At 35.3% G+C, this 25,985-nt stretch overlaps 1 protein-coding gene across 1 annotated transcript in view; it reads right to left on the bottom strand.

The window, feature by feature from the left end:
• The window catches only part of RSPO3 (R-spondin 3), an 85,975-nt gene that overhangs the window by 2,666 nt on the left and 57,324 nt on the right, over nt 1-25,985 (bottom strand). The window lies entirely within an intron of this gene.

The following is a 25,985-nucleotide window of genomic DNA, read 5'->3' as shown; positions in this document are numbered from 1 at the left end:
TGAGAGAACCAAAATATTTTCATGTCCTGAAATAGGCTGCAGATATTGAATTCAGTGGTTTGGCTTTCTTTTCCTTGAGCTCTGGTTACAGAATCCTAGGGAGCAATATTATTAATACTGCATATATATCCTTAGCCAACACAGTCTCCTTGGATTAATGATTTTAGGCCACAACTAGCTTTGTCTGAGATTATATTTGTAAAACCTTCCAACTGCTTTATGAAAACTTGCTTCATTGGGCTCGACATAGTGCACCTCCAAATTCTAAACTTTAAAGACAGTTAACAAAAATGAGAATTCAGACCACTGTAAGGCAGTCAAATTGTTTTGGATATGAACAAAAAAATGTTAAGAGTTGAATATTATGGCTAGAGCTGAGCTAGTTCTACACTGATTCACCAATTCCATTGTTCTTTTCACTTAAAAGAATATTGCTGGATTGATAAAATTTTGGTGGAAGGAATCCAGGTTTGGTTTTGTTTTTTTCTCATTCTGGCTTTAATTATTAACACCTTTGAAGTGCTGACAGGAACTTGGTAACAAAACAGAGAAAACTGAAGAGTAAATTTACCTTCCTAAATATGTAGCCTAATGTAATTTTCATGAAACTGTACAAAGTGAAAGAAAGAAATGCTGGTTTTCATGATATGTGCTTGGTTTTCAGAAGGACATGGCTGCAAAGGTTAGATTACATAATATTTCCATTTGAGGAGCATTTTGGAGGTGTTCAAGTTCAACTCTAAAAACATGGTCAGTGAAAATCATTCCAGAATTCCATAAAAACTACTGACCCCAAACAAAATTTTTATGGAAATTATCCAAAAGTTCAGTGTTTGACATTGTTCTCTTGATGATGGTCCAACATCTTACAGCTGTGATCTTAACCATAATGTTCTGGATACATAAGAAATATATTGTTTCTTTCTTGGTTACAGATTGATTTGTATGTTTTTTAGCCACATGTGACAACATACTCAACTTACAGTGTATTTCTGCTTATTAGCAAACTGATATGATTATTTCTTAAGACAGGCAGACACATTTTTGGAAGTAGCTTGAAACTCAGTATTATAGTTTTATTATCCAAGGAATAACTATTTCGTCTGGGCGGTGAGTGTAAGGGGAGGCTCTAGTAAAGCAACAGGAAACTAGCACATTGTACATTGTTGTTGCCCAACAAAGGGTGATTGCACAATAGAAGAATGGGATTATTATTTTTTACGCGCCATGTGTTAGTGGTTGGAAACACTAACTACCCTTTTGCATAAATAATATATTTTCTTCTTGTCCAAGAAATAAAATAGAAATGCAGAAGAGTGGCTGTAGTCCATTAAAAATCACGTGCAATTGGGGAAATTTTGTAAGGTTTCCATTAAAGAGGACTTCTTTTCTATTCTGCTGACTTTTTATTGATGGGATCAATAGTTGTTTTTATACTTTTTTTCTTTTTGGATAATTTTGCAAACTAGGCATTCCAGTTATCACAATCTTACGTATATGTTTGTGTTTTGTCATTCACTGCTTAGGCATGTATACACATGCACACAGGCAATGGAATTGGGTTGTAGAGGGCTCTCATGATTAAAAGAATGTTCATCATCCCTCGATGTTCCAGGTATGAGGGCAGTGTTAGATAGACACTGTCCAAGAGAAATTGCTATTAGCAATCGAGCACATTCTGAGCCTTTGCAGAGAAGCACTATGGTGCAAACATTTGTTTAACAATGGTGTTTTTAAAGTCAGAAAAACACAGTGTTCAAATTCTAGGTCTGTCACCAACGAGTTGTGTGGCTTTTGACAATTTGTTGGTATCTCTCAGGATTAGCTCTCTGATATTTAACATACGGATAATCATTACTACCTACTAAATGTTGTAAAGATTACATGAGATACTTACAATGAACTTAGCATAGTGCTGGGCACACATTAATCATGGGTGAAATAAAAGCTAATGTTATTAACTCATTACACAAACATGAATTAAGCCTCTACTCCATGCCAAAATGTGCACTAAAACCTGGGGACACTAATGAGATATGGAGACAGGCATAATAATTATAGTTACAAGCTAATGCTAAAATAGAGAGAAGCATGAACAAGATCCTACTGGGAGCACAGCAAGGAAAGCACTGAACTCTGCCAACGGAGATCGAAAGAAAACTCCCCAGACAGGGTGATGTTTCAGCTGAGCCTTAAAGAATGAATGAGCATTTGCCAGGCCACGGAGGGAAAAAGGGCATGTCAGGCAGTGAACAATATTGTCAATGAAGGCATGCAAGGACATGATGAATCTGGGGAGCTGAAAAAAGTAGACTTCCTTGGTTTGATCAGAGTCTATATATAGGACATTACTCAGAGAAGCTGGAACGATATACTGGACTCAACTGCCATGTTGGGAGTTAGTCCTGAGGATCAGTGATACTGAAAACTGGAAAAGGGCAAGAATCAGAATCTGAGAGCAAGGCAGAGTTTGGATATTTCTGTGACTAGTTTACAAAAGGCCAATGGGATACTCTGACATGTGACATTATTTTTTTTATTTCAGGGACACTTTTGAAAGTAATTAGAATCCATAGAGGGAGTATAGGCAGTGAAAGGTATTTATTTTTGAGCCTTAACTTTTAAGAGTGCCTAAAATCTCTCTGCAGACCATTCTAGCCACGTGTTATTTAATATTTCATTGCAAACCACTACCATGTAATTGAATACATGATTGATGTTTTTGTGATAGTGAAATTATTTCTTATTAATACAGAAATAATATAGTCATTTATCTAAGCACCTCCTAGGGCCTTCTGCAGACCAGGTTTCCAAGTATAGGTGACTTTGAAAAATACATATTCCTAGGCCCCACCCCTGGAGTTTATGATTCAGTAGCTCTTATGATGGGCCCAGGAACCTATAGTGAATAATAAGTTCACTCCTAGTTTATTCTGATGTGCAGCCATAATTAAGAACTATAGCTGTAGGGGCGCCTGGGTGGCTCAGTTGGTTAAATGTCCGACTTCGGCCCAGGTCATGATCTCGCAGTTCGTGAGTTTGAGCCCTGTGTCCAGCTCTGTGCTGACAGCTCAGAGCCCGGAGCTTACTTCATATTTTGTGTCTCCCTCTCTCTCTGCCCTTCCCCTGCTCATGGTCTGTCTCTCTCACTCTCAAAAATAAATAAAAACAAATTTTAAAAATTTGAAAAAAAAAAAAAAAAGAACCATAGCTGTAGACCAAGAGGAGATCCAATTTCCCTAAATGTATACTCTTAGAATTTATTTCACATCTCATGGTTTCTCATTTAATTTCTTATATATAAAGTATGTTTTTTTCACATACTATAGCTACTAATTTTTAAGGCACGTTTTCTGGTTAGGTGTATCTGGAATAGACACGTAGATACAAAATGAAAATTAGTTGCAGACTGTCTTTTAAAAACTTGTTCAGGGGCGCCTGGGTGGCTCAGTCGGTTGAGCGTCCGACTTCGGCTCAGGTCATGATCTCACAGTCTGTGAGTTCGAGCCCCGCATCGGGCTCTGTGCTGATGGCTCAGAGCCTGGAGCCTGCTTCCGATTCTTTGTCTCCTTCTCTCTCTGCCCCTTCCCTGCTCATGCTCTGTCTCTCTCTGTCTCAAAAATAAAAAAAAAAAAAAAAAAAAAAAATTAAAAAAAAAAATAAAAACTTGTTCAAATAGAAATATGAGCTAAAAAGAATAAACATGTAAAAAAGAATGAAAAGGAAATGGGCCTGAATTATTTTTCCTAAATTTTGTATTACATATTTAAGTTCCAAGTGAAAAATGAAAACTGGAAAATGCTCAATTACCTTTTAAAATGTAATAGGGTTATAAATAAAAAAGTTGGTCTCCCCAGAATCACAGATGGGAGTTATTTGTTGAGAATTAGTCAAATTGTGAATAATTCACAATTTTCTGAATGTTTAGAAATGTCTGTGCAGAGGTCTTTATGAAGGTGGCTTCTTGGTGAATTTCTTGCAAGACATCACTAAGGGGAGCCATTGAGCTTTATGGAGCTTCACTTCCAAGGCAAGCTGTTAAAAATTTTCTCAAAAAGCTAAAAATGTATCCCACACCCTAGACTGAGGATTAAATATCAATTACTATAACTAAAACCAATTAAGTAAATATCCCATTAAAATATAAAGTTTATTATTTCTAGGTCTTTTCTCATTATTGGGTGTGGAATGAAGTTCAATTGGAAATGCATGGTTTTATACCTTAAAAAAGCACAAATGATGTGAAAATGGGGTTAACCTGATGATTTATAAATCTAGAATTGACCTTACTTTTATGCATAGAGGATGGAAATTCCAAATATTTTTCTTTTTAGTTAATATATCACTGGGGGAATTTTGAAGAGGAGGGGAAATTGCTATAGTATTACTTCTTCGGCAATTATGATCTAGTAGGTAGATACATATTTAAAGGCTTTTGAATTGTGAGCTATACCAACACAGGACAGCCTGACCCAGTGGTAAAGAACAGGTTGAAAGTCAGACCTTCTCAGCTGTACTATTACCAAGTAGAATTAACTTGAGAAATACATTCAAACCTTTTATCTTTTGTTTTTTAAAAAATAAATTGGAATACTCATTTCCTTGCTATTATTTTAACCTAGGAGTTTATAACAAATATAGTGAAAATATAAAGGAATGGATAGCTTTTTGAAAATAGGCACTTAAATTATCCAAACTGAAGTTTAAAGCTACCTGAATTATTTACTCTCTAGTTTAATACCTGAATTAATTTCATTGCATTTCTACTTAACTTCCAAGATGCTTCTGATTAATTATTCACAGAAAAATAATTTAGCATAGCATTACAGACTCTACCAAATGCTGTTAATTTGGGAAATTACCTTGAACCATTTTTGCAAAGATAGCTCTGATCATTAAAACATATTAAGACTGAAATAGCATTTTCCCACCATTCGAAAAGGACTAATATACGAGATGCAATCTGTTTGTGTTGCATTCTTTTTGGGAATTCAGAAACAAGATTGCTCTGACTGTAACACACTGAGTATAAATTTTAGGAGGTGAAAGGGATAAACCTAAGTTTCTTAATGGCCTCATACTTCGGTTCCTACTCACTCCTGCACTTTACTCACCAGAACCCACTATGTTTACTGACCCCATGTATTTGATACATTTACTAGAATGCACTTTCTACATCCCTTACTCTAACTCAGACTTTGTGTTTAATTCTCTGCCCACATGTCACCCCTTCAGAGGGACCTTCCTCACTCCCTCACCTTTTCTTAGGCTAGGTTATTTGTATTTCTACCCTCTTTGCTCAGTAACTCCCAATTACTAGCCTGTTGCAGTAACCATGGTGAAAATGACAGGGCAGTCTATTTCTAAAAATAGTAAGAGTAATGATAATTAAAGTTTAATGGACACTTACACATACCAGGCACACTTCTAAGTGAGAGTGTTGGGTCTAAAAACTCTACTATAACCTCCATCTAACACTGAGGACAATGAGGCTCTTAACCACAGTGCTCTTCTGCCCCCCATCACATCTTAACAGAGCACACTGTGGCATGGCATCCTTGTTTTAGTTCATATTTAAGCTACTGAGTAAAAAAAAAAAGGAAAGGGTGTGGACTAAACACAACAGAGAGTTTGATAGAAATTATGGTTTAGAGTATACTTTCTTAACCTCTTGTAATTTGAATTCTGAGCAGCAAGTTGCTCATCAGATCCTAACAGCATTTTGAAAGAGATGTTTTATGTCAGCACCATCCAGTCACCACATTCTTGCCTCTCTTCCTTCTTTCTTACTGCTACAGTTTACTTATTTTTCAGTATTTCCATCACCTTCCCAGTCACAAAAATGTAACATGTAGTACTGTGGGTTTTGGAAATTATTTACATATTATGCCATTTATATCTTATTTAGAAACTTTATTTTACCTCTAAACTACCACTGCTACATTTCTGAAATCCTAATAAAATTATCAGAGATTTTTATATTTTGTTACACTCAATATCAAAAGGGAGAAAGAGAAACTCTAATGATTTAAGTTTAAAAATCCCAGTAAGGCATGAATGCAGTCCTAATATAAATCATTTTATTTATAGCAAACATCATAAATATCTAAAATCACAATTTTTTAGAACCTTTATTTTCATGATCTGCTTTAGTACAATAAAGCTTTCTTTTGTGAAATCGAATACTTTCCTTAGGAATTGATTATTTTCAGTTTGCCTTGACAGTTTTTCCCTCTGTTGTTTAAGTAATTTCATCACTCACTGAAGATTCAGGATCTGAAATTTTGAATTTTAGCTCTATGTGCTGACAGAAATTTCCACGGCCCTTTCACCCAAGGTAACTCCATTCCATCTCATTCCTTCTGCTGACCAGAACCTTAGCCTGGACTCTTTGCACTCAAGAGGGACATTAGCTAGAGTCCAAAACAAACTGTTAAAGATACTGGATATTGCATACTATGCATACTAAAATGTCTTCCGGTTGTAAATCATCAGTGTTAAAAGAATAGTTAAAAGTGCAAAGGAGAAAGCACCCAAAGATTTTTTTTTACTATTTGCAATATTTACAACCTACTCATCATGAAAGTAAAAGGTATCTTATATTTTAATTTTATAATATTAAAAAAAACATAGTAGGGCATTACAATTTCTATAACTATTTCACTTACATAACTACTTTAAGTTTAGTATTCTTTTATATAAGCTTATTTCTCTTGAATCAACTACCTTTTGATTAAAATTCATTTGTAATTAGTGTTTGCAATGTTCTTTTTTGTTTGTTTGTTGTTTTCTTTCAATGCAAAATCTCTTTGAGATTCTACCCACCACATTCGGTTAGATTATAAAACTCTTGGAAACTAAATCACGCACATTAATTCATATGTTGAAAATTTCTTGATCTAAGCATGTTTGTATAATATGTTTTGAACTAGATCTTGGATCTTATGAAATTGTATCTATTGGATAAGCATGTAAACTTATTCTGATTTTCACTTATTGTCAAAGGGTGTGCTGGTAAATTTCACCTATTAAATTCAGTCAAATTTAGTTCACTACTTTTACTGTAAAATTCATGGCCAGTTTGTGGAATGAATATTAACTGGTCTCTTAAGGAAAAAAAATCACTCTGCATATAATATTTTGGTGGTTTTATATACTGTTTATAAACTTATAATAGGGGGATTAATGTGTATATTGCTTTCTTTAGAAATTTAGATAATGGTATGGCTGGCTCCACTATTTAAAAAATGACTGAAGCCTGCCTAGTTGCACTGCTAAATGTCCTTTCTGAAATTTTCAGTTTAGACCAGTCTTCTCAAATATTAATGACTATTTCAAAAAAGTTGATGAGTTTATTTTTTTTACAATTCTCTCCTCATTGCCCATCTGAGGCTTATGCTGCCTGCTGCTATAGACCATCAGCTTATATGTCAAGGTACAAAATATGTCTGAGTCTAAGGAATTTTTATGTCAAATATTTCTTTCACATCATTCTTTAAAAAATCTATTGCAGCAATTCAAATATTTTTAAAAAACAGTAAAATAACCTCTTTGATCATTCCTATAATATGCATATTGCCAGACTTAAAGTATATAAATAGCATCATAAATAGGCTTTCTTATAAAATTATTATAAAACAGAATACATAATTGTCATTCAGACTGCTTATCGAGGGATTCCCTTAAGAAGGCTGGAAACATTATTTCTTTAGTATTACAGTATAATTAACTCCTTTGAAGAACTTTTCACATGCTTTGTGATAAATCAGTTTGCTTAATTCTGTGTCAATTTAAATTTTAAATGTGTATTTAACATATCATTAATCAACAATTAAGTTGCAAGTACTGTCTAAAGTGTAGGTTGTGTTGAAAATCTGAGTCTTAAATATTTTTTTCCTGGTTAATTTTATTTTCTTGCTCTAAATCTTTCTGAGTTGACAATCATGCTATTCCTGTCCTCAAAACACATGTTAAAGTAACAGAATAAAGAATCCTTAAATTTGTTGCCTTATGCAATTCATTTACCTTAGAAAACCAAAAACGTCAGTTGTATCAATATTTGATTCTGAGAGTTAATAACATTTGATTTTTTTTTCTGTCCTTACATATTCCTCTCAGGAGGGAGCACAGTATAATACCGAGTTTTCATGCAGAGCTTAGAATAACACTGGTATTTGAATTTTCCCCAGTTTTCTTTAGTTAGGTATGTATATAGGCTCACAGCTCAGTCTTTCACACTTGAAATACATGTTCTGGAATTTGTTGAGGGTAAATATCTACCAAATGCCTCTCTCTCTCTCTCTCTCTTATTATTTTTTTAAAAAGAGAATCACTAAGCCAAGAGCACTGTCTTCATCTTTGATGAAATATAGCTTTCCAATTAACAGAAAAGTCCTTCATTTCAAAAGGCTGAACAAAATGCTACTTGAAAATTCATTCCAGCTGGTTAAGCTGAAGAACTGAAAGAATTCCAAGGAAAGAATATTCTCTTGGCATTTATCATTTGATTTTCATTTGGATACATTTCCATTTGTTCCAAGAACTTGTCTCCGAATTTTGTTCTTCTGAGACAGTGAAAGAAGTGTTGATAGCCATGTTTGCCTATGCTGTACTTCCTGCCTAACCCAGATTGTCTACTTGGTTGTATTGACAGAAGGGGATGCCTCATACTTGCTGACACATTTGCAGTGATTGATTATATAAGAAACATTGAGACTATTCTAATCTCTTTCATCATTTTATGCACTAGTTGATTCTGATGTCTAATTCTCATTGTACCACAGCCCATTCTTTCTTTTCTTTTTTGTTGTTCTATTGGGGAAAAAATGAAACTCTGATCTGGAATTACATCACAGAGGGAAAAACAACTACCAAATCTCCTATTTAGCACGTGTTACTCAATGATGTTTTTAGTACAGATATGATACACCTCTATAGCTATAATTTAATATTTTCAGCTATTTATTGATTACCTATGTAAAGCTCACTTTTTTAATGCATCTCATTCTCAAATGTTTTCACCTTGCTTCAGTATTAGAAAAAAAAGTTTAATTACAGATGCTATCTCAAACTATTGATTTTTTAAAAGTAGGCTCCACATATGGAGCCCAACATGGGGCTTGAACCCATGATCCAGAGATCAAGACCTGAACTGAGGTCAGGAGTCAGATACGTAACCAACTGAGCCACCCAGGTACCCCTCAAACTATGGATTTCTTAACTAGTATGGGAAACAGAAAAATCTCACTTAGCCTGTATTATATTAAAATTTATAAGAAATAAATTTCATTCTTGAGGCAAATAAGATCATAAGCGGCATATTTCACTTATGGCAGATAATGCAAACTGTCTTAAGTACTTTTTATCCTACTCTGTTCGTGCAAATATCTGTTCTTAATTGGAAATACTTTCCACATGAATTTCTATAACCAGCAAGATAGCTCCTTGTAATTACTTCATCAATAGTGGTTACATATACTTGAGTGGAATGCAACTGATTTAATTTCTCTAAAATATTTTAGCAATTGAATGTTCACTAACCTAGAAATATGGACCCTATAATTAAACAAGATTAGTAAGATTTTATGACATCTCATTTTACAGCTTTCACTGTACTCCTTTTGTCACTGCATTGATGGGTGTTAGGGTGGGAGAGGAGAGCTGGGGAGGTGGGCACATGTACAGCAAATGTGTGTCTATGTTTGTGTATAAATATAACTATATATGTACATATTTATTTGTCGGTTCCTTCCCACCATAAATGGAAAAGTTCTATTTTTTAGGTGGATTTAAAATATCAATTCAATTTTTTGAAATGTTTATTCATTTTTGAGAGAGATTGAGAGAGAGAGAGAGAGAGAGAGAGAGAGAGAGCAAGCAGGGGAGGGGCAGAAAGCAATGGAGACAGAGAATCCGAAGCAGAATCCAGGCTCTGAGCTGTCAGCACAGAGCTGGCTGTGGGGCTCAGACTCACAATCCAAGAGATCATGACCTGAGCCAAAGCCAGACACTTTTAACCAACGGAGCCACCCAAGTGCCCCTAAAATATCAATTCAGAGACAGAAAGCTTGTTTTCGTATTTAATTTTTAACATGTCTAAAAGGAGATTCATCTTATTATAAGGGTTCTTCAGATGCTTGAACCTTTATTTATTTATTTATTTATTTATTTATTTATTTATTTAAATGTATATTTTTAAGACAGAGGGAGAGACAGAGTGCAAGCCAGGGAGGGGCAGAGAGAGAGAGAGAGAGAGAGAGAGAGAGAGAGAGAGAGACAACAGAATCTGAAGCAAGCTCCAGGCTCTGAGCTGTCAGCACTTCGGACACCTAACCGACTGAGCTACCCAGGCGCCCCAGCTGCTTGAACCTTTAAAATTAACAGACTCTGCTAGGCTATATGACTTTTAACTTTTTCTTACCAAACATATTTTCCATATGCCAAATTAACATTTGCATCCTCTTTTTTCTTCACAAACTCAACATGTTGTGAGAAAAAAGAATATGGTCCTCTAATAAGCATTTGATTAATGCAGAAGCAATTAAAGAATTACTTTCATTCTTTGGAAACTCAATCTTCTATGTATGGACTTTCTCTCCCAACATTGATATTATCCCTATGTCCTATTTCTTTGCTGCCAACTGGTTCATTTCCTTCCATTGTTTTGATTGGGTACCTAAGGGTATAACAATATACTATCTGCTGAATTTTTATCTATATTTCTAGGTGCTTTTGTAATAAGTCAAGGTGATACTGAATGATGCTTCTACTTTTTGTAATATTAGGAAGAACGTACTAATAATCGCAAAAATGATGAACTTTTCTTTGTAGAAACTCAACTTTAATTTTGATTCCCTATAAAAATATTTCAAAAGAAACACAATTCTCAGAACAGGTTATTTTGTTGGCGGGTAGATAATACTGGGGCTTCTAGCAGTAGTTTTCTGATTCATTTGCACAAGTTTGTACACAGAGAACCTTGAGGTGTATGAGGGCCGCATACCAGGTACACAGGTAAAGCACTGGTACCATTGCTCCAGAGTGGGGTAGGTTTGCTTTTTTTTTTTTTTTTTTTTTTGTCAAGAGCCTGTATGTAGTAGATACTCAATAAATATTTGTTGAAAAACTTAAATGAAAGATAAATAATACTCTCTTTTCTTGATTTCATGCCTATCATTTTATTTGGGGGAAGGACAGATACAGAGAGAGATGCTTTGATATTATTCTTACATATGCAAGCATGCCATGATTACCCAGTATTTCAAACAACTTGTCTTAATGAGTGCTATTTATTCTTATTATTTATTTTTTTAATGTTTATTTATTTTTGAGAGAGATACACACACAGTGCCAGTGGAGGAGGGGCAGAGAGAGAGGGAGACACAGAATCCAAAGCAGGCTCCAGGCTGATCTGTCAGCACAGAGCCCGATGCAGGGCTCAAACTCACAAACTGTGAGATCATGACCTGAGCTGAAGTCGGACACTTAACTGACTGATCCACCCAGGCACCCCGAGTGCTATTTATTATTATGGAGTCCTCAGCCAGTAAGCCACATGTGTTCCAATATGGGCTTCAAGTGACAACATCCCGCTCCAGAAAGCTACATCATGGTCGCAGGGAAATAATTTGACTTATTATGCTCTAGAAGATCATCTTTGGGGCCAAACCAATGACGAATAACTAATGTATCCCTAAGGCTGCTTCAAGAAGAGAAGTTAGAAGTCCAGGTTGCAACGGAGAGGTATTCTACTGTCTTCTATATTGAGAAGGAATTTAAATTCTAGAACAGTTTCAGGGATTTGAAGGCTCTGAAGTTTCACTGAGGTGAGGAATGTGGACCCAGGCCCAAACTGGGAATCAGTGGCCTCACAAAAAGTTTCTGAGAGTGGAGAATGAGCAGTAGTGAGGGAGAGGGTGGGAAAGGGGAAATGGAGGAAGAGAGGAAGGGACTTGGATGATTGTGAAAAGTTGAAAGATGGCAAAATAACCTTTTCTTCCTTAAATTATCTTCTGTAGCAGGCATGAATGATGCTTTATTTGGTGGAGTTGGGAATATAGTCTTCTTTTAAAGTAATGAAATATGATCCTGGCACATCTTGGCCCAGTCTTGGAGCTTTTGAAGTGGTACTACACAGTCTCAGAAGTCTGATTTTCCTCTTGATTTTGAATGACCATGGCTTTTGTTGTGATCTATTAAATTTTGCTTGTAGAGGAATTCCGCCCAAATAAAGGGCCGTTGGGTAGTATGATGAAACTTCCAATTTAAGAGGGTGTAGCAAGGGCAGCAAATGGTATGTGTAATGCAATTAATGGGGAGAGAAAGTCCCAGGAAAGACTTAAACAAATGAGCTAAAAATTAAAGGAACTGTGACAATTCCTGAAGGAATGAACTCTGTTTTACTCAATCTCCCTGAAAACGAACATTCATTTGAATATTTAAGAATCAAATAAGGTGATCTTTGAAATAAAAAGGCCAACTGAAATAGAAAAAGGTTTTAAAGGGATAAATGCTTTTTGATAACCCATGGTTTTGGTTTTTATTTTCTGAGCGAAGTGAACAATCTTCCTCTGTACCAGAAGACCATGTTGAGGTAGAAAAGGGAACATGTGGTCAGTGATTGTCTATAAGCCTTTCCCTTATCTTCAGGGCATTTTTAGGCAAAGGGGTGGTAGTAGGAGGTGATTAAAAATACCTAGGAGTAAAAATACTTACGGCAGATGTAACACTGGCAGATGTGTCTTTCTGCTGTGCTGGGGGTTAGGGAGGTGGTAGATGAGAGGGAAAATCTTCTCCATTACACCTGGGTCACCCTTAATCAAATGCATTTGGGAGCCCTGCAAACTCTGTTGGTACTTTTTAGTTGCAGCAACCTTGAGGAGTTACACAGAATGTTTACTGGACAGCCTTTCTTGAGTATGAACACATCTGGGTATGGGTGTGTGAATCTGTCTAAACAGACAATGATATCTGTGATTTCTAAAAATCGTCAAATATTACAGGGGCACCTGGGTGGCTCAGCAGTTAAGTGTCTGACTCTGGCTCAGGTCGTGATCTCATGGTTTGTGGGTTCAAGCCCCGTGTCGTGCTCTGTGCTGCCATCTTAGAGCCTGGAGCCTGCTTCGGATTCTGTGCCTCCCTCTCTCTCTGCCCCCCACCCCCACCCCCGACCCTGCTCATGCTCTCTCTCTGTGTCTCAAAAATAAATGAACATTAAAAAAATTTAAAAATCATCAAGTATTTCAGAGATCACTCTGATCATAGATGATTTTCACTATCGCTTACAACACATTGTAAACAGTTTTATTCATTATGTAGGTATATTTGACATTTTTGATTCCTACATGGATTAATATATGAACATATTTTACTGGACTCGTTAAGTGTTTTGAAAATCACTCCTTGTGATTTTTTTTATACATCTTTCAAGATACATTTCAAAAGCTGCTTTCTTCATGAAGTCTTCCCTAACAATTCTCCAGCAGGGAATCAGGGAATCAGGGAAGCAGTAAAGTATAGCTTCTGTGACCTTGACTTTAGGTCTTAGATCTGAGTCTGATTCTCTGTCAAACCATTTAGCCATTGTCCATTCCTAATGTTACAGAAATTCTCAAGACCATATTAAAAAAAAAACAAAAACCATGTGCTTAAAAATATGTGTGGCATGAAATTAAATATCAAAAATCAGGGGCGCCTGGTGGCTCAGTGGGTTGAGCGACCGACTCTTAATTTCAGCTCAGGTCATGATCCCAGGGTTGTGAGGTGGAGCTGCAATGGGCTCTGGGCCGAGCGAGGAGTCTGCTGAGATGCTCTCTCTCTCTCTCTCTCCCTCTGGCCCTTTCCTCTGCTTGTGCTCTCTCTCTCTCTCAAATTATAAAATAAATAAATAAATAAAAAAAACTCTGAAATGGTTACCAGGAAGTGTGCATTTTAGACTTGGCTATATTACTTAGCTATGTGACCTTAAATGAAGCACTTTCTGTGCTTCAGCTGCCTCATTTATAAATTAAAATGGATTGTTCCTGTTATTCCCACTTTTTGGGGCAGGTGTGAGGAACGAATGATATATATATAGGTACTTAGAAAATGGAAAGAATTATGAAATTATAACCCTTTAAATAATGATGATGATGGTAACAATGATTTCTGCAAAAATGTAAAATAGTTGAGTGAATCAAGTCACCTTTGAAAATAAAACAGCCTTAATCTGAGTAGGATAAAACCTCAGGGGAACTTCATTCTCTTAAGACTTTTGGTGGAAGTCCATAACCCACTCAAGTCCATCTGCTTTAGTAAAATTGTGAAAAATTTACCTCTCAAATATCCCTCAAATGTGTTATTCTCTCTTCATTCGCATTTAGTTCAAGCTTCTTAATATCTCTGGAATGTATTTTTGCAAAACTAGGGATATTGCTTTTTTTTTTTTTTTTTTTTTTTTTTTTTTGCTTCTAGATGTTTTCCACCTTGTTGACACATTATTTTCTTATAAAAAAGCACAGGGTGCTGGTCTCTTGTTCCTGTTAGTGTCTTGTTTTTAAATCTGTCTAGTGCCTGTACTCCCAAACTTTATAGAGCATTATTTCTTTCCCTAGTGTGCTTCTCCGCTAGCCACACTATGCATCTCATGATTGGTGGGTCATTGTATGCTCTTGTTTTTATGCCTTAGATGCTGCTCCTCAAAGGAAAGCTTCTTGAGCTGGAAAAATTCTAATTGTTCTATAAGAGCCGATAACAATTTACCCACTTTGTTTCTAGAGCATCATACCCATCCATCTATTTTGCCATTTGTTTACAATCGACTCTCCCATTAAATTATGAACTCTCAAATGAGTCTCATACATATTTGTATATCTTGCTTATCATTTTCACTTCTAGCATCTAGCACGGGTCCTGGTGTATAGTAGTAACTTAATACATAAAAGCAAATGAAAGGAGGAGTAGACAGTATGTTCAGAGCTAGAATCATGCAAAGCGATATGAATGGTGACACCACAAGGTTTAAACTAAACAGTTCAATGACAATTCAATGCAGAAACACAAATTTTCTAGGAGGACAAGGTATTTTATCAGACTTACTTTTCCTTTGTCACAATTATATGCTTTGTCAGTTTCTTTATGCTATTTTCAGTAAAGAAATCTTCTCTTTCTGGGGATGATGTGATCCAATAAATAAAATTGTCCTATAAATTACCCCAGCTGGGAGCAGTGAAGATACAAGACTAACGTCTACACCGACTATTAAAACATAAGCACTTTTTTTTTTTTTTAATTTTTTTTTTCAACGTTTATTTATTTTTGGGACAGAGAGAGACAGAGCATGATAGGGGGAGGGACAGAGAGAGAGGGAGACACAGAATTGGAAACAGGCTCCAGGCTCCGAGCCATCAGCCCAGAGCCTGACGCGGGGCTTGAACTCACGTACTGCGAGATCGTGACCTGGCTGAAGTCGGATGCTTAACCGACTGCGCCACCCAGGCGCCCCAAAACATAAGCACTTTAAGTTCCTTTCTGGAGACTTCGATCCAGGAATTAGAGAAGTTGAATTTATTGATAACAGATACAAAATGATAAATTAATCAAAGACAGCCAAGTGTCAAAAAGAAACGCATACTAGTTTTTTAAAAGTTCATACCTCTTTTCTTTATCCAACACTGTGTGAATCAAAAATGTACTTTTCCTAAAAATTATCTGATAAATTCTAAGCCAAATTGGGAAACAAGATGGGTCCTCACCATTTTATTTTTTTACATATACGGTGAATACATTTTCAGTGTCAATATGTGAACAAGAGTTCCTATTAAGCAGAAATTCATCTGGACTATATCATCTGCAAGATCAGCTTTAACAGAAATGAAAGAATGTGAAAACAGGGAGATTCTTTAAGAATGAAATTATGCCTTCCTCCGTGCGCCCACATCAATGTGGTTACAGAACTTTGGGGAATTTATTCCAATGTTTTCTGCACTCTTGGTGTTCACTGCTTCAGTTCTTCCTATTAGAACCTCCTGAGGTCAGAAAGTTTTGCCCTTTTCAGAGACTTTTTTTTTAGCCGGTGAAGGCTTCTGAGATTACCAGAAATCAAAATGGGATGCTGCACTATGTCAGAACTGCATGTTTAGTCTGCCTTCCTAGAAAATAATCAAGAAAAGTTATATGTGAAAAGACACAGATGCTCCTTTCTCAGCAATATTTTCATACTTTTGAACTATAATATGAAAAAATCTAGTTGAAATCTAGAACAATATGTATTTTGTTTATCCACATATTTTATTGATTTCATTTAAAAAGTTCACAAAATATAAACATCCTTTAGAAGTGCCTAAAATTATACATGTAATGTAATATAATATTATATTATATATAATATGTAATAGAAGGCAATAAATGTCATGTTATGTGGATGTTGACTCTTAGCCCAGCCTGTTTTTCCTTGAAAATTCATAGGCAACTGATATTCTACTATTTATTTTGACTTATAACTTAACATATTTATAGCATGAATGTTTTCATTTATTATTCTTCCAATCATTTCAGGGAACTCTTTGAAGGGATACCCCAAACTACGTTGCTCTCAATATAATCATATTACTTATCTTTTATTTTTTGATTATGTGCAAAAATAATTTAATTTGAATAGGGTTCGAATTAAAACGGCTTTAAGACATAACATTGTGTTATGAGTTTAGTAATTAAGAAGCCGGTGTGTATACCTCAGAGATTCTCAAGGAGTTGTCTGTAACATTTATAGTTGTTGTTCGGCCCAAATTCTACAAAATGTCTCCACTTGTCAACTATAACATATAACCTATTGCTTAAACATCTATACAGTGAAATAGAATTAGTTAACATTTTATATTTGTTAACATTTTATATTAGTTTTTGTTAACATTTTATATTAGTTAACATTTTGATATTTGGCTCTAAGGTAACTATAAAGGTTCTCTTGTAGGGTGGGCAGTCCTAGAAGAGCAGCTAATTAAATACTTACTAATATTAACCGAGTACCAGCTTCATGTCACACTTCATTGCTAGTTCAGAAATGAGCCAAAGAAGGACTGTATCCCACAGATTATAATTTTGTTTTAAACCGAAGTCTTCACCCTCCCACTGGCTTATTGTTTTTTCTTTTCTTTTTTTTTTAAATATGTTTTGTTGTCAAGTTAGTTAACATACAGTATCTACAGTGTGCTCTTGGTTTCGAGGGTAGATCTCCGTGATTCATTGCTTACATACAACACCCAGTACTCATCCCAACAAGTGCCCTCCTCAGTGTTCAGCACCCATTTTCCCTTCCTCCCCCCCATCAACCTCAGTTTGTTCTCTGTATTTAAGAGTCTCTTAGGGGTTTGCCTCCCTCTCTGTTTGAAACTACTTTCTCCCCTTCCCTTCCCCCATGGTCTTCTGTTAAGTTTCTCAAGTTCCACATATGAGTGAGAAAGACACAGAGAGTGAGCAGGGGAGGGGCAGAGAGAGAGAGACACACACAGAATCTGAAGCAGGCTCCAGACTCTCATATATTAGCACAGAGCGTGAAGCGGGGCTTGAACTCACAAACAGCGAGATCATGACCTGAGCCGAAGTCAGACGCTTAACCGACTGAGCCACCCAGGCGCCCCTGTATCCCACAGATTGTGAGACTGATACTAGGGTAATAAAATTTATTATCCTCTTTTATTGTTCAAACACACAAACAACAACAAAACCCCAATAACAAAACACAAAAGACCACTGTTTGTTTGGCTCTGACCCCCTTCCCTGGACGGCCATTTAATAATTGGCTTTTGAGGAAAAAACACGTTTGTAAAGGTTTGGCTTCCTGTGAATCCTTTCTCCATTTGTTTTTCATCGCTTGCATTCAAATTACAAAAAGAGAGAAGGTAGATGCAAATATTTTCAATGTACAATTTTAGAACTTTGCAGTTTTTATTTTATCATTTTAGTTTTTGATCCAGTTCTCATTATTCATTCCTATAGTTTGTTATGTATTATATTCACACCTAATCAATAATTCTAATGGAATACAGAATTAAGTTATTGTGACAAGCACCTACTACTGTCATGGAACATTGGGTGTCAACCTCAGATCAATTCTAGATTACATCTGTATCTATATCCTCTTTGTGACAGGGCACTCCTCCCTGCTGTCTTGGGACAAGCCTGCAGCTCCTGCCTGCTGTATGGCCAGCTGGGTTTACGGAGGCAGCAGAACATCGTGGTTGACAGCTACCAGATGAATGCGCCCCTTCTGTACAGCTGAGATATGGAATTGTCATTGGTGCAAATTTAGTACAATTTGGTAGCTGGAAGGCTGAGAATTTGCATTTGTGATATTTAAGAAGATTTTAGTGTCATTGGCTTAGTCCCAAGAATTGGGTAACATGTTATAGTTTTTGATGATTTGTTGGTTATTTGTTATTCTTTAAAATTCCCAAGAAATGAGCAAAATATCCAGTGGGAACACTGATGTGAGCAACAGACTTAGCAGTCACTTTTCATGAGACATCAGCCATGGCACATCACAGTAAAACCCCAAAGGCAGGCCAATTTTGGGTCAGGATTCTCCCCAGTTGGAGAAAGTTGCTGCCATTAAGGAAGGACCAAGTTCAAAAGAAGTCTTGGCTTCTAATGTAAGGTTTGAGAATATTAGTGGATTGGTGGGGGGCGGGGGTGGGCAAACAGTGTTTATAGAAAATAAAAATTTGCTGCCACAAGGAATCATAGGGATTATCAAGAGTATAGTAATTTAGCTACAAGGAATTCATATTTTACAACTGGTGTCACCTGAGCTAATTTAAGATGAATTTTTACTTTTATTTGAAATTAAATAAATATATAAACCCTGGAGTAGAATATTTCTTCTTTAAATTGTGTCTTGAGCTTTCTCAATGTCCAAACCCTAGATTCTCATAAATTTATCCTAAAATCCTTTCTGCTGACTCCTGAGGTAAAGTTCCTTTGTTTCTTCCTAGACATTAAAATGCAATGTGCTCTTTTGAAAGTCTTTTTTTTTTTCACCTGCTGTATTGTACCAGTAATGGTCATGAAAATTTAGCTGACCTAAACAAGTGGGATTTTAGGATCCAAAGAAGTTGATAGTAAGAAGTATTTTAGGTCTATTCACAAAAAAGGAAATAGGCTTCTTAATGCTGGAGCTCCAGCCCTTTTTGTTACAGGCTTGTACTTCAGCTTCCTTTTCTGCTTAGTCATTGCTTTAATGCCCACTCTCAGATTAATTGCATGACCCTTGGAGATGAATGATCTTCCACTTAATCTGAGCCAATGCAATCTGGACAACCTCAGGGTTGGTAAGGCTCCTCTTGGGTGGTTTTCATTTGTTTTAGGAACATTAAAGAATCTCATAAATCTATATTTATTATATTGGTGAGTAATCTACTATAATTAAATATGAAATGCTCAAGACAGTGTTAAGGTAACATTGGGGTCACAAACCTTTTTTTTATGATGGTTTCATAGCTGCAAAAATACTCTGGAATTTGCTTTTGTCTTTATGTCTGTATCTGTTTAACATTACAAAGAACCCAAGAGCATATCATCTTCAGATGGGTAATTTATAAGTGTTTTAAAATAATAGTGATGATTTTTGATGATAAATACGCAATACTTACAAGGAAACATTTTCAGATGAATTTTGGAGAGAATATGGTTAACAATACCCTCATCCAATATACTATGTCTTCACTCACCAGTATTAGACAATTTGGTGAGCCAGTCTTAAAGAATACAGTCTTTAAGATTATCCAGATTTGGTGCTAAATCTATTCTTAGTAGTTTCAGACTGAGACTAATATGGAGATGCAGAAATCATGCTAAGTAATAAAAAAAATCAGCTTTAGTTCATGAGTTTGGAGTCTACGATTTAGAATAGACTGTGATGTGTGCTAAAATTAACCTTTGCAATATTGTCAGGGACAAAAGGGGTTTGTTAAGCAATTCAATATTGAAACAAATGGTTGTTTTTAGAGGTATTTAAATTATCAGAAAGTATAAGATTTTCCAGCACTTTATACTCACAAAAATAATCAATGTTATTAGGTAGTATTATTTGATAACTGAAGCAGCCATCTAACCAATTTCCATTTGGCAGCAATAGATTAACCATATGCAATTTAAGAAAGTAACACAGCTGAATGTCTTTCAAACTTACTCTTTAATTCACATGAGCAAAGCTCTTACTGCTTTGGATTTTTGGAGTTTTCAATATTCAGCAAGATACATATCCTCCCTTGCCCTGAAAAAACTAAATAATGTGCTTTGGGACGTTGATAAAGGTCCTTCAATAAGGGCCTCTATTTTATAAGTTAGACAAATACAACAAAACAAGTGGGCACAGTCGAAGATTAACACAATATAGGAGCACAACCATGAATCAAATAATCACAAATCATAAATAACTCTTGGAAAATGTATATAGTAAAGGATGAAGAAATTATAGAATGTAAAGAGGGTGAGGTGAGCATTGATTGCTTTCAATAAGCTGGGGAAATCACTTCTTTTCATGTTGAAATGTGCTGTAAAATCTACTCACTAAAAAGTTTTAAGATTGAATAAGTTTTCATGCATCTGTGCTTAAAGTCAGGGGTGTAAATGAATGAAGTCTAAGGGTTCCTTATTCATCTGATGGCATGGCTAGTTTGAAGAGTAAAATAAACCTGCCTAAAGACAGAAAGCTTCTCCATAAATCTAAACACTATTTTTGTTGGACTTCTTTGAAAACTGGTCTAAGATAATTTTACTGAGTACTTCAAATGGAAACCTGTCATATAGCTAAGAATAAATACAAATACATCATAAAACAGGCTTTGTTAAAATAAGGTTGGTGACTATGTTTCCGGTTCTCTGACTCCATACATATTATTTTAAAATACATGGTAGGGGCGCCTGGGTGGCTCAGTCGGTTGAACATCTGACTTCAGCTCAGGTCATGATCTCACAGTCTGTGAGTTCGAGCCCTGCATCAGGCTCTGTGCTGACAGCTCAGAGCCTGGAGCCTGCTTCAGATTCTGTCTCCCTCTCTCTTTGCCCCTCCCCTGCTCACATTCTGACTCTCTCTCTCAAAAATAAACATTAAAATAAAATAAGATAAAATAAAATACTGGGTAGAACACACATATTAAACTTTGAGGAAAATGAAGACTAGTTCCATACTAATGGTTCTAGGGAATATGGCAGCAGTGGGGTCAACCTGAAAACCCACAGAACATCTTCCTATAAAGACAACAGCAACAACAACAAAAAGTCCAGCATAGAAGCAGTTTCATATGTATCTATTACCCTGATTTCTTAATATTCCACATTTCCCTTGCTGTCTTCACACCTCTTGGTCTTTTCCTGATGGGAGCATATTCACTATTCCAACATGAGGCTAAATGAAGTGTTTGTAAAAATATGTGAGCAATGCCAAAGTGCCAACCACCAATTTATTCTTATTTCCATTAGGACATCCTTGAATTTGAAAATCTCTAATTATGTTTCTAGTGACTTAGATGGCTTAATAGACCACTAGTAGGTTTTACCACATCTTAATTCTGAAAATCTGTACATAATTTAAAGAAACATATCCATGTGTTTCTGACTAACTTGCCATTAAGCTTATTTTGTGAGTTCAGTTTCATGTCTAAAAAATATTTAAAAGCCTCCTTAAATTTTTAAGCCTTTGCCAAGAGCAAGGTATCATAAACACACACACCATTAGAAATGGGCTGTTCTTTGTCCAAACTAAAGGCTGTAAATGGATATCTAACAATATTTACTGGAGGAAATAAGTGCTCCTTTTTTTTTTTTTTTTTTTTTTTTTTTTTTTTTTTTTTTTTAACAAATAGCTCACTGCCCTCTGTTTGCCTACACGGGTGAGCATGCTGTACATTTATAATGTAAGAATAAGAATTTTGTTCTTACTATAAGTTACTATATTCTAGAAGAAATCTTGCACCATTTCTCCAGTCTCAATCTCATGTGCTTTCAGCAGATGTCTACTGCAACCGAGAGCAGCATGTGATTTTTCCATATAGTCGTGAGTTCTCAAAGAACAAACCAAAAGTCATGCTGCATCTATTTTATTCAAACATGCACATCATGTTCTCTCTTGGAACTCTATCCACTTACATCTTGCTTAAGGCTTGGAAGCCTCCTGGGGTGGGAACTTTGCTCCATGTCTGGCATATTCACTGATTCACACAACACTTGGGAGACCATACATACTTTGTAAATTGAATCAAAAATCTGAACGTTTGAAATACGTTTTTTAGTGAATTTCATTTTATGTTTTCAATGCTATTTTAGTATATTTGAATGGGGTATTGATTTTTATAACATTTAAAAAAGCCAAACAAGGATTTTTATTAGTGTTCATATTTAAACATAACCCTGTGAAAAATTGCACAATGCTCTTAGAGCCTGAATGTCACCGGCTCTATTGACTGACAGTGTTTTTGTTTAGACAGCATGATGCTGCTAACATAATCATTTACTGCATTTGAATATGATGTTGACAATTTGTGAAAACCATTTGGCTTTAAAACATCAGTGTGATTTGAAGTAAAAGGAGAATCATTGGCCAATTTGCTCATTAAGTTCAAGCTTGTTCTTTGAACAACAGAATGTTTGTAAAACAGAAAGACTTAGGAAATTTGGTGGTAGAAACAGAACATTCGCAATTTTATCAGCAACAAAATGACAATAATAAGAAATAATGGATAATTCCAACCACATGTGTGGTGGGTATAATTAGAAAAGGTCAGACAAAAAGAAATAAATGATTATCTTGAACATGAGGGAGGAGTGTTGGAAAGAGATAGCATGGAATGAGACTGGATTAATAGACAAAAGAGCCATGTCCTAATCTTGTTTCACTTACTGACTAGCTAACACTCGTAAGGTAGTTACCAACAGTTTCCACCTCAGTTGCTTGAAATCTCACTAGACTTGGGAGTCAGGTCTGGGTTTGAGTTCTGTGTCTGCCAATTACTATGTGTGACTTTAAGTCTACTACTTACATTCAGTGTCTTAATTTCCTCATTTTAAAAGCGGAATTGATAACAAAAATGCAGAGATGCCTGGAATTTTTGAAGGACTGCATGAGTTAATTACGCAAAACTGCCAGGATTTAGGCAAATCATATTACTAAATCACAGCCCAATTGGAAAGAATCTATGTCAATGGATATGGTTATTGGAATTGAATAAGGACTACAACTTAAGCACATTATTTTCCTGTTTTTTGGCTTTTTGTTACATGATTTTGGGTCCATCATAATTCCTCTGGAAAGCCATTTTTACTTCTTCTTCAAACTAGAAGTCTCATTTCTATTTTAATCATCTTATCAGGTTCCCAGAATAATATAACTAATAGCTGAATTACTGTGTTCTACTCTTTAGTATCCAGAGGTGAATAAAGTCCCTTCCAGTTGTTATATTATTTAGTGAGGCTCCATGGAACATAAAGATTTATACCACCTCAGAATTTTGATATTACTTTTTTCAAATTTCTAATTTCAAGAGCTGTACATGTTAAACAATTTGGGTTTTGATTGTGAGATTGATAGTTAAGAACATATTAATGATTCATAAACCTCTTTTCCAGAGAACTGCTTGTGAAATAGGCATTTTAACTTAAAGGAATAGAGTTTCATGGCAGTCCAATGCTTAATATGATGAATCAAAAATACTTTTGTATTTCCTATGGAACTTTGGGTGTTTACAGTTAGAGGATTCTGGATTATATGTTGGTAGTTTTATTCTTTTCATTATTCCAAATATATATATATATATATATATATATATATATACACATATATGTATATATATTCCAAATATATATATATATTTAAAATATATATAAAATTCCAAATATATATATATATTCATTATATTCAATATATATATTCATTATTCCAAATATATATATTTATGTGTATATAAATATATATTTTCATTATATTCAATATATATTCATTATTCCAAATATATATATTCAAGTTCTTTGTGTCTTTAACTAATTTTTAAAAAATTTAGTATTGCACACACACATTTTTAGTTAAGCAATAAACATCTGTCATCTGCCATTTATTAATATTAATTATAAATGGTCAGTGGCTCATGGGATCCAAGTAAAGCAGCTGAGATTTTTCTAAATTTGACCTCTTAGAGTTTATATAAAAAGTGTTCCTAAGCCCCTAAGCTCCAGCCAAGTTTAGGCTGGTTTGCAACGTAGTATTTTGGATTATGCATTTAGCAATCAAAAAAGGAGAGATAAATGACAGAAAGTCTGAAAAAGCATTGTGTCAGGGGATTGGGTGGGACCAAAATAAGAAAAGATATTCAAAATGATTCAATGCATTGCATTTATTACAAGTTAAAGGTTATGTGTACAAGTGTATGTGTTAGGAATGTCTTTTTTCCCATAGTTCTGCTGCTTCAGATGTTAATATGGAAGCTACACTTCCATAAATTAGTAAAAGTGAATACAGATTTGAGGAAAAACCAAGAAACAACAAATACAAAGCCCATCATGTTAGTATTTCCTGAAAGAGCTAGCATTCACAGCTACTTATTTCTTGTCACCCTACAACATCCTACAGCTACAGTATAATATACATTAAGATGTCTGACATAACCTCTGCATGATGCACACTGGGGGGCACACTGATATATTCTTCCCTTCCAAGATTCAAGTAATTTTCCTAAGAAAAAAATACTTTACTCTAGTAAAGTGTCCATACAATGTCAAGTTCATGTTTTACCTGAATCTAACTGAAAAACATAAAAGAGATTTCATAAACCATCTTATTTAATGATCGTTTAAAGAGTATTCTAGCACGTGGTAAATTGGTTAGTTAGCACTACTTCAACACAAGCACTTCTGTATTTTTAAATTATTTTATATTGCAGTAAAATGCAGATGGCAAGATTTACCATCTTAATCATGTTTAAGTACACAGGTCAGTGGCACTGAGTACACTGTTGTGCAACCATCAGCACCTCCCATTTCCAGAAATCTTTTTGTCTTGAAAAACTGAAATTCGGTACCCATTAAATAGCAATTCCCCATTCTCTGCTACCCCCACTCCCTGGCAACCACCATTCTACTTCCTGTCTCTATGAATTTAACTTCTTTAGGTACCTCATATAAGTGGAATCAAACAGTATTTGTCTTTGTGTGACTGGCGTATTTCACTCAGCATTGTGTCCTCAAGTTTCATCCATGTTGTAGAATGGGACAATTTATTTCCTTTAAAAATTTTTTAATTGAGGTATAATCGCCATATAACATTATATTGGTTTCAGGTGTTCAACATAACGATTTGTTATTTGTATATATTGTGAAATGATCACCACAACAAGCCTAGTTACCATCTGTCACCATACAAAGTTGATTTATTGGATTTACTCTCAAGTATGTTCTATAATATTATTGTAGCTATCATGCTGTACATTATATCCCCATGACTTATTTATTCTAAAACGGAGATTTTGTACTTTTTAACCCCTTTCACTTGTTTTGCCTACTCCTCTAACCACTCCCTCTGGCAACTACCATTCTGTTCTCTGTATCTATGATTTTTGTTTGGTTTGGTTAGCTGCTTTTTAGAATCCACATATAAATGAAATCATATGGTATTTGCCTTTCTCTGTCTGACCTATTTCACTTAGCATAATACCCTCAAGTTTCATCCATCATCGATGTTGCTGCAAATGTCATGATTTCATTCTTTTTTATGGCTGAGTAGTATTCCACTGTGTGTGTGTGTGTGTGTGTGTGTGTGTGTGTGTGTGGTAAATAATGCTGCAATAAACATGGGGCTGTATATATCTTTTCAAGTTAGTGTTTTCATTTCCTTCAGATAAATACCCAGAAGTCGAACTGCTGGATCATATGGTAGTCCTATTTTTAACTTTTTGGGGAACATCCATGCGATTTTCCATAGTGGCTATATCATTTTACACTCCCACCAACAGTGGATGAGGATC

The sequence above is a fragment of the Panthera tigris genome, chromosome B2 (genome assembly GCF_018350195.1).
Source record: "Panthera tigris isolate Pti1 chromosome B2, P.tigris_Pti1_mat1.1, whole genome shotgun sequence".
In the NCBI taxonomy this organism is placed as follows: Eukaryota; Metazoa; Chordata; class Mammalia; order Carnivora; family Felidae; genus Panthera; species Panthera tigris.
The sequence above is the reverse complement of the archived record's forward strand: the minus strand, read 5'-3'. Positions and strand labels throughout refer to the sequence as shown.